Source organism: Pan troglodytes, chromosome 15, assembly GCF_028858775.2.
Source record: "Pan troglodytes isolate AG18354 chromosome 15, NHGRI_mPanTro3-v2.0_pri, whole genome shotgun sequence".
Classification (NCBI taxonomy): domain Eukaryota; kingdom Metazoa; phylum Chordata; class Mammalia; order Primates; family Hominidae; genus Pan; species Pan troglodytes.
In genome coordinates this window covers 1572501-1581016 of record NC_072413.2, presented here as the reverse complement: position 1 = coordinate 1581016, position 8516 = coordinate 1572501, and positions in this window count along the sequence as shown.

The following is an 8516-nucleotide window of genomic DNA, read 5'->3' as shown; positions in this document are numbered from 1 at the left end:
GGATGACAGGCGTGAGCCACCGCCCCCGGCCTATTTATCTATTTATTAACTTTGAGTCCAGGTTATGAAACCAGTTAGTTTTTGTAATTTTTTTTTTTTTTTTTTTTTTTTTTTGAGACGAGGTTTCACCGTGTTGCCAAGGCTTGGGCCGAGGGATCCACCGGCCCTCGGCCTCCCAAAAGTGCGGGGATGACAGGCGCGAGCCTACGGCGCCCGGACCCCCCCTTCCCCCCTCCCCCGCTTGTCTTCCCGACAGACAGTTTCACGGCAGAGCGTTTGGCTGGCGTGCTTAAATTCATTCTCAATAGAAATTTGGGGCGTCAGCTTCTGGCCTCATGGACTCTGAGCTGAGGAGTCCCCTGGTCTGTCTATCACAGGACCGTACACGTAAGGAGGAGAAAAATCGTAACGTTCAAAGTCAGTCATTTTGTGATACAGAAATACACAGATTCACCCAAAACACAGAAACCAGTCTTTTAGAAATGGCCTTAGTCCTGCTGTCCGTGCCAGTGATTCTTTTCAGTTTGGACCTTGACTGAGAGAATTCCCAGTCGGTCTCTCGTCTCTGGACGGAAGTTCCAGATGATCCGATGGGTGGGGGACTTAGGCTGCGTCCCCCCAGGAGCCCTGGTCGATTAGTTGTGGGGATCGCTTTGGAGGGCGCGGTGACCCACTGTGCTGTGGGAGCCTCCATCCTTCCCCCCACCCCCTCCCCAGGGGATCCCAATTCATTCCGGGCTGACACTGTCACTGGCAGACGTCGGGCATCACCTAGCGGTCACTGTGACTCTGAAAACGGAGGCCTCACAGAGGAAGGGAGCACCAGGCCGCCTGCGCACAGCCTGGGGCAACTGTGTCTTCTCCACCGCCCCCGCCCCCACCTCCAAGTTCCTCCCTCCTTTGTTGCCTAGGAAATCGCCACTTTGACGACTGGGTCTGATTGACCTTTGATCAGGCAAAAACGAACACACAAATAAATAAATAAAATAACACAAAAGTAACTAACTGAATAAAATAAGTCAATACAATCCATTGCAATGCAATAAAATACCACACGATACGATAGGATACAATACAATACAATACAATACAATACAATACAATACAATACAATACAATAGGCCGGGTGCGGTGGCTCATGCCTGTCATCCCATCACTTTGGGAGGCCGAGGTGGACGCATCACCTGAAGTCGGGAGTTGGAGACAAGCCCGACCAACATGGAGAAATCCCGTCTCAATTGAAAATACAAAACTAGCCGGGCGCGGTGGCACATGCCTCTAATCCCAGCTGCTAGGAAGGCTGAGGCAGGAGAATCGCTTGAACCTGGGAAGCGGAGGTTGCGGTGAGCCGAGATTGCGCCATCGCACTCCAGTCTGAGCAAAAACAGCGAAACTCCGTCTCAAAAATAAATAAATAAATAAATACACAAATACATAAATTAAAATAAATAAATACAATGCAATAAAATAAATGGGCCCTGCGCGGTGGCTCAAGCCTGTCACCCCCTCACTTTGGGAGGCCAAGGCCGGTGGATCAAGAGGCGGTCAGACCAACAGGGCCAGTATGGTGAAACCCCGTCTCTACTCACAATACACAGAATTAGCCGGGCGCCGTGCTGTGCTGTACTGTCTGTAATCCCAGCTACTCGGGAGGCCGAGCTGAGGCAGGAGAATCGCTTGAACCTGGGAGGTGGAGGTTGCAGTGAGCCGAGATCGTGCCACTGCACCCCAGCCTGGGCGACAGAGCGAGACTCCGTCTCAAAAAAATGAAAATGAAAATGAAATGCAACAAAATAATTAAAAAGTGAGTTTCCGGGGAAAAAGAAAAAACAACAACAACAACAACAACAACAACAACAAAAAACAACCCCACCGTGACATCCACGTACGTACGCCTCTCGCCTTTCGAGGCATCAAACACGTTAGGAATTATGCGTGATTTCTTTTTTTTAACTTAATTTTATTTTATTCTCATGATTTCTGTTTCGAGACGGAGTCTCGGAGGCCCGCCCTCCCTCCGTCCCATTCCCTGGTTGCCCAGACAACCTCAGGAGACAGACCCTGGCTGGGCCAGATTGTTCTTCTCCTCGGTCGATGGTTTCCTTGTCTTTCTTCGTGTCTTTAACCCGCGTGGACTCTTCCGCTCGGGTTTGACAGATGGCAGCTCCACTTTAGGCCTTGTTGTTGTTGGGGACTTTCCCGATTCTCCCCAGATGTAGTGAAAGCAGGTAGATTTGCCTTGCCTGGCCTTGCCTGGCCTTGCCTTTTCTTTCTTTCTTTCTTTCTTTCTTTCTTTCTTTCTTTCTTTCTTTCTTTCTTATTACTTTCTTTTTTTCTTCTTCTTCTTCCTTTTTTTTTTTTTTTTTTTTTTTTTGAGACAGAGTTTCACTCTTGTTGCCCAGGCTAGAGGGCAATGGCGCGATCTCGGCTCACCGCACCCTCCGCCTCCCAGGTTCAAGCGATTCTCCTGCCTCGGCCTCCTGATTAGCTGGGATTACAGGCATGGGCCACCGTGCCTGGCTGATGTTTGTACTTTTAGTAGAGACGGTGTTTTTCCATGTTGGTCAGGCTGGTCTCCAACTCCCAACCTCAGGTGGTCCGCCTGCCTTGGCCTCCCAAAGTGCTGGGATGACAGGGGTGAGCCACAGCGCCCAGCCTCTCTCTCTCTCTGTCTCTCTCTCTCTCTCTCTCTCTCTCGCTTGCTTGCTTGCTTGCTTTCGTGCTTTCTTGCTTCCTTGTTTTCTTTCTTTCTTTTGTTTCTTTCTTGCTTGCTTTCTTGCTTGCTTGTTTTCTTGCTTTCTTGCTTTCTTTTCTTTCTTGCTTGCTTGCTTTCTGGCTTTCCTTTCTTTTTCTCTCTTGCTTTCTTGCTTGCTTGCTTTCGTGCTGTCTTGTTTTCTTGCTTTCTTGCTTGCTTGCTTGCTTTCGTGCTTTCTTGCTTTCTTGTTTTCTTGCTTTCTTGCTTTCTTTTGTTTCTTTCTTGCTTTCTTTTCTTTCTTGCTTGCTTTCTTTTCTTTTTCTTTCTTTCTTGCTTGCTTTCTTGCTTTCTTGTTTTCTTGCTTTCTTGCTTGCTTTCGTGCTTTCTTGTTTTCTTGCTTTCTTTCTTTTGTTTCCTTCTTTCTTGCTCTCTCGCTTGCTTGCTTGCTTTCGTGCTTTCTTGTTTTCTTGGTTTCTTTCTTTCTTTCTTTTGTTTCTTTCTTGCTTGCTTTCTTGCTTTCTTGTTTTCTTGCTTTCTTGCTTTCTTTCCTGCTTTCTTTCTGGCTTTGTTTTCTTTCTAGCTTTCTTTTCTTTCTTGCTTTCTTTTCTTTTTCTTTCTTTCTTTCTTGCTTTCTTGCTTTCTCTTCTCTTTCTTTCTATCTTTCCTGCTTTTTTGCTTTCTTGCTTGCTTTCTTGCTTGCTTTCTTGCTTGCTTGCTTTCTGTCTTTTCTTTCTTTCTTTCTTTCTTTCTTTCTTTCTTTCTGTTTCGTCCTTTTGAGACAGAGTTTCACTCTTGGTTCCACGGCTAGAGTGCAATGGCGCGATCTTGGCTCACCGCACCTTCCGCCTCCCGGGTTCGAGGGCTTCTCCTGCCTCAGCCTCCTGATTAGCGGGGATTACAGGGAGGCACCCCCACGCCTGGCTTGGCTGATGTTTGCGTTTTTAGTAGGCACACCGTGTCTCTCCGTGTTGGTCAGGCTGGCCTCCGACTCCCGACCTCATGTGATGCGCCCACCTCGGCCTCTCGAAGTGCTGGGATGACGGGCGTGAGCCACCGTGCCCGGCCTGTTGACTCATTTCGTTTTTTTTCTTTCTTTCCTTTCCATGTATTTACTGACGTTTATTAATGTGAACATTTTTGTACATTTGTATGTAAACGACAATGCGTATATCTTTGCATTTACTACTCTCGTGTGTAGTAAACACGTACCGATTGTATAGAAACATCCTTCTATATGATAGATGTAGGTGTTTCTGTGATACAAATAAATACACATCGCTCTACAGAGAAGCGATCGTCGAGAAATACGTTTACGTTTACGTACAAAAAGTGTTGTATTTATGTTTATAAATGAACAGGTGTACGTACTTATCTCTGTTTTCTTTCTTCCTCTCCTTTACGTTTTTCTTCCTTCCTTTCTTCCTTTCTCTCCTTCTGTAGGTTTTTCTTCCTCTCTTCCTTTCCTTCTCTCTCTCTTTCTGATCTTTTCTCCTTCGTGCTTTATTTCTCTTTCGTTCCCTGTCTCTCCTTCTTTTTTCTTTCCTCTCTGTTTCTTTTTCCCTTCTTTCCTTCGTTTCTTTCCTCATTCTTTCTCTCTTTTTCATGTTTCTTTCCTTTCCGTCTGTCTTTTAAAAATGGAGTGTTTCAAAAGTTTTCTCTGTGTATCGACGTTTTTTAAATTGTCTCTCTTTTCTCCATTGTCTTCCTCCCTCCCTCCCTCCCTGCTCCCTTCCCTCCCTCCTTCCCTTTCACCATCTGTCTCTTTTCCCCATTCCCCGCCCCCCCCCCCCCGTCTGTCTCTGCGTGGATTCCGGAAGAGCCTATGCATTTTGCCTCTCCGTGTGTCTGCAGCGACCCGCGACCGAGTCCTTGTGTGTTCTTTCTCCCTCCCTCCCTCCCTCCCTGCTTCCGAGATGCATCTCCGAACACCCACGCGCCGTGGGTTGTCTTCTGACTCTGTCGCGGTCGAGGCAGAGACGCGTTTTGGGCACCGTGTGTGTGGGGTTGGGGCAGAGGGGCTGCGTTTTCGGCCTCGGGAAGAGCTTCTCGGCTCACGGTTTCGCTTTTGCGGTCCACGGGCCGCCCTGCCTGCCATCCGGATCTGTCTCGCTGACGTTCGCGGCGGTCGTCGGGCTCCATCTGGCGGCCGCTTTTAGATCGTGCTCTCGGCTTCCGGAGCTGCGGTGGCAGCTGCCGAGGGAGGGGACTGTCCCCGCTGTGAGCTGTGCAGAGCTCCGGAAAGCCCGCGGTCGTCAGCCCGGCTGGCCCGGTGGCGCCAGAGCTGTGGCGCGTCGCTTGTGAGTCAGAGCTCTGGCGTGCAGGTTTATGTGGGGGAGAGGCCGTCGCTGCGCTTCTGGGCCCGAGCCGGGCGTGGGGCTGCCCGGGCCGGTCGACCAGCGCGCCGCAGCTCCCGAGGCCCGAGCCGCGACCCGCGGGGACCCGCCGCGCGTGGCGCGGGAGGCTGGGGACGCCCTTCCCGGCCCGGTCGCGGGTCCGTCCGCGCTCATCCTGGCCGTCTGAGGCGGCGGCCGAATTCGTTTCCGAGTCCCCGTGGGGAGCCGGGGACCGTCCTGCCCCCGTCCCCCGGGTGCCGGGGAGCGGTCCCCGGGCCGGGCCGCGGTCCCTCTGCCGCGATCCTTTCTGGCGAGTCTCCGTGCGGAGTCGGAGAGCGCTCCCTGAGCGCGCGTGCGGCCCGAGAGGTCGCGCCTGGCCGGCCTTCGGTCCCTCGTGTGTCCCGGTCGTAGGAGGGGCCGGCCGAAAATGCTTCCGGCTCCCGCTCTGGGGACACGGGCCGGCCCCCTGCGTGTGGCACGGGCGGCCGGGAGGGCGTCCCTGGCCCGGCGCTGCTCCCGCGTGTGTCCCGGGGTTGACCAGAGGGCCCCGGGCGCTCCGTGTGTGGCTGCGATGGTGGCGTTTTTGGGGACAGGTGTCCGTGTCGCGCGTTTCCTGGGCCGGCGGCGTGGTCGGTGACACGACCTCCTGGCCCCGGGGGAGGTATATCTTTCACTCCGAGTCTGCATCTTGGGCCACCGGGTTATTGCTGACACGCTGTCCTCTGGCGACCTGTCGCTGGAGAGGTTGGGACTCCGGATGCGTGCGGGGCTCTGGCCTACCGGTGACCCGGCTAGCCGGCCGTGCTCCTGCTTGAGCCGCCTGCTGGGGCCCGCGGGCCTGCTGTCCTCTCGCGCGCCCGGGCGTGTCCCGACTCCCGGTGCCGGCCCGGGTCCGGGTCTGGGTCTCTGACCCGCCTGGGGGCGGCGGGGAAGGCGGCGAGGGCCACCGTGCCCCCGTGCACTCTCCGCTGCGGGCGCCCGGGGCGGCCGCGACAACCCCACCCCGCTGGCTCCGTGCCGTGCGTGTCAGGCGTTCTCGTCTCCGCTGGGTTGTCCGCCGCCCCTTCCCCGGAGCAGGGCGTCGGCCGGCCGGCCGGCCGACCTCCGCTCCCGGGGGGCTCTTCGTGATCGATGTGGTGACGTCGTGCTCTCCCGGGCCGGGTCCGAGCCGCGACGGGCGAGGGGCGGACGTTCGTGGCGAACGGGACCGTTCTTCTCGCTCCGCCCCGCGGGGTCCCCTCGTCTCTCCTCTCCCCGCCTGCGGGTGGCGCGTGTGGGGGAGGCGTGTGGGGTGCGGAGCCCGGCCTGACCTCGCCGTCCCGCCCGCTGCCTTCTGCGTCGCGGGGCGGGTCGGCGGGGTCCTCTGACGCGGCAGGCACCCCTCGCTGTCGCCTCCAGTGGTTGTGGACTTGCGGGCGGCCCCCCTCCGCGGCGGCCCGTCGTGCTGCCCTCTCGGGGGGTGTGCGCGAGCGTCGGCTCCGCTTGGGCCTTTGCGGTGCTCCTGGAGCGCTCCGGGTTGTCCCTCAGGTGCCCGAGGCCGAGCGGTGGTGTGTCGTTCCCGCCCCCAGCGCCCCCTCCTCCGGTCGCCGCCGCGGTGTCCGCGCGTGGGTCCTGAGGGAGCTCGTCGGTGTGGGGTTCGAGGCGGTCGAGGGAGACGAGACGCGCCCCTCCCACGCGGGGAAGGGCGTCCGCCTGGTCCGGCGAGCGCACGTCCCGTGCTCCCCTCTGGCGGGTGCGCGCGGGCCGTGTGAGCGATCGCGGTGGGTTCGGGCCGGTGGCGCGTGCGCCGGCCGGCCGCCGAGGGGCTGCCGTTCTGCCTCCGACCGGTAGTGTGTGGGTTGACTTCGGGGGTGCTTTGCCTCGGAAGGAAGGAGGCGGGTGGACGGGGGGGCCTCGTGGGGTTGCGCGCACGCGCGCACCAGCCGGGCCCCCGCCCTGACCGCGGACGCTCAAGGTGGCCGCACGCAGGTGTTTCCTCGTACTGCAGGCCCCCTCCCTTCCCCAGGCGTCCCTCGGCGCCTCTGCGGGCCCGAGGAGGGGCGGCTGGCGTGTGGGGGAGTGTGACCCACCCTCGGTGAGAAAGCCTTCTCTAGCGATCCGAGAGGCGTGCCTTGGGGTACCGGATCCCCCGGACTGCCGCCTCTGTCTCTGCCTCCGTGATGGGAGCGCTGCCGTAGCGACTCGCTCGCAGAGGACCCTCCTCCCCTTCCCCCTCGACGGGGTTCGCGGGGGAGAGCGAGGGTTTCCGCCGGCCACCGCGGTGGTGGCCGAGCGCGGCTCGTCGCCTACTGTGGCCCGCGCCTCCCCCTTCTGAGTCGGGGGAGGATCCCGCCGGGCCGGGCCCTGGCGTCCCAGCGGGTTGGGACGTGGCGGCCGGCGGGCGGTGGGTGTGCGCGCGCGGCGTTCCGTCCGGCGCGTGACCCCCTCCGCCGCGAGTCGGCTCTCCGCCCGCTCCCGTGTGCCGAGTCGTGACCGGTGCCCACGACCGCGTTTGCGTGGCGCGGGGTCGGGCCGCCTGGCCCTGGGAAAGCGTCCCACGGTTGGGGGCGCGCCGGTCTCCCGGAGCGGGACCGGGCCGGAGGATGGACGGAGAGAATCACGAGCGCGATGGGGGTGGTGCTGGCGTTGTCGGGCTTGTGGCTGCGGTCGCTTTGGGGCCCCCGGTGGCGGGACCCCGGGGCTCGCGAGGCGGGTCTCGGGTGGGGGCCGAGGGCCGTCCGGCGTCCCAGGCGGGGCGCCGCGGGACCGCCCTCGTGTCTGTGGCGGTGGGATCCCGCGGCCGTGTTTTCCTGGTGGCCCGGCCGTGCCTGAGGTTTCTCCCCGAGCCGCCGCCTCTGCGGGCTCCCGGGTGCCCTTGCCCGTCTGTGCCCTCTTCCCCGCCCGCCGCCCGCCGATCCTCTCTTCTCCCCGAGCGGCTCGCCGGCTTGACGTCGGTTGGTGGCCCCGTCTGGGACCGAACCCGGCACCGCCTTGTTGGGGGCGCCGCCGCCGGCCACTGGTTGGCCCGGTGTCCGCGTCCCCCGGCGCGCGCCTTCGGGACCGGGTCGGTGGCGCCCCGCGTGGGGCCCGGTGGGCTTCCCGGAGGGTTTCGGGGGGTCGGCCTGTGGCGCGCGTGCGAGGGAAGAGAGGGTGCCGGGGGGGACCGGCCGCGACTGCGGCGGTGGTGGGGGGGAGCCGCGGGGAGCGCCGAGGGCCGGTCGGCCGCTCCGGGTGCCGCGTGGGGCCGCCTTCGCGCTCGGAGGCTGCCGGCGGTGAGACCCCCGCGTGTGTGTCCCGGCCGCGGTCGGCTGCGCCCGAGGGGTCCCGTGGCGTCCCCTTCCCCGCCGGCCGCCTTTCTCGCGCCTTCCCCGTCGCCTCGGCCTCGCCCGTGGTCCCTCGTCTTCTCCCGGCCCGCTCTTCCGAACCGGGTCGGCGCGTCCCCCGGGTGCGCCTCGCTTCCCGGGCCTGCCGTGGCCCTCCCTGGAGGCGTCCGTCCCGGGCGTCGGCGT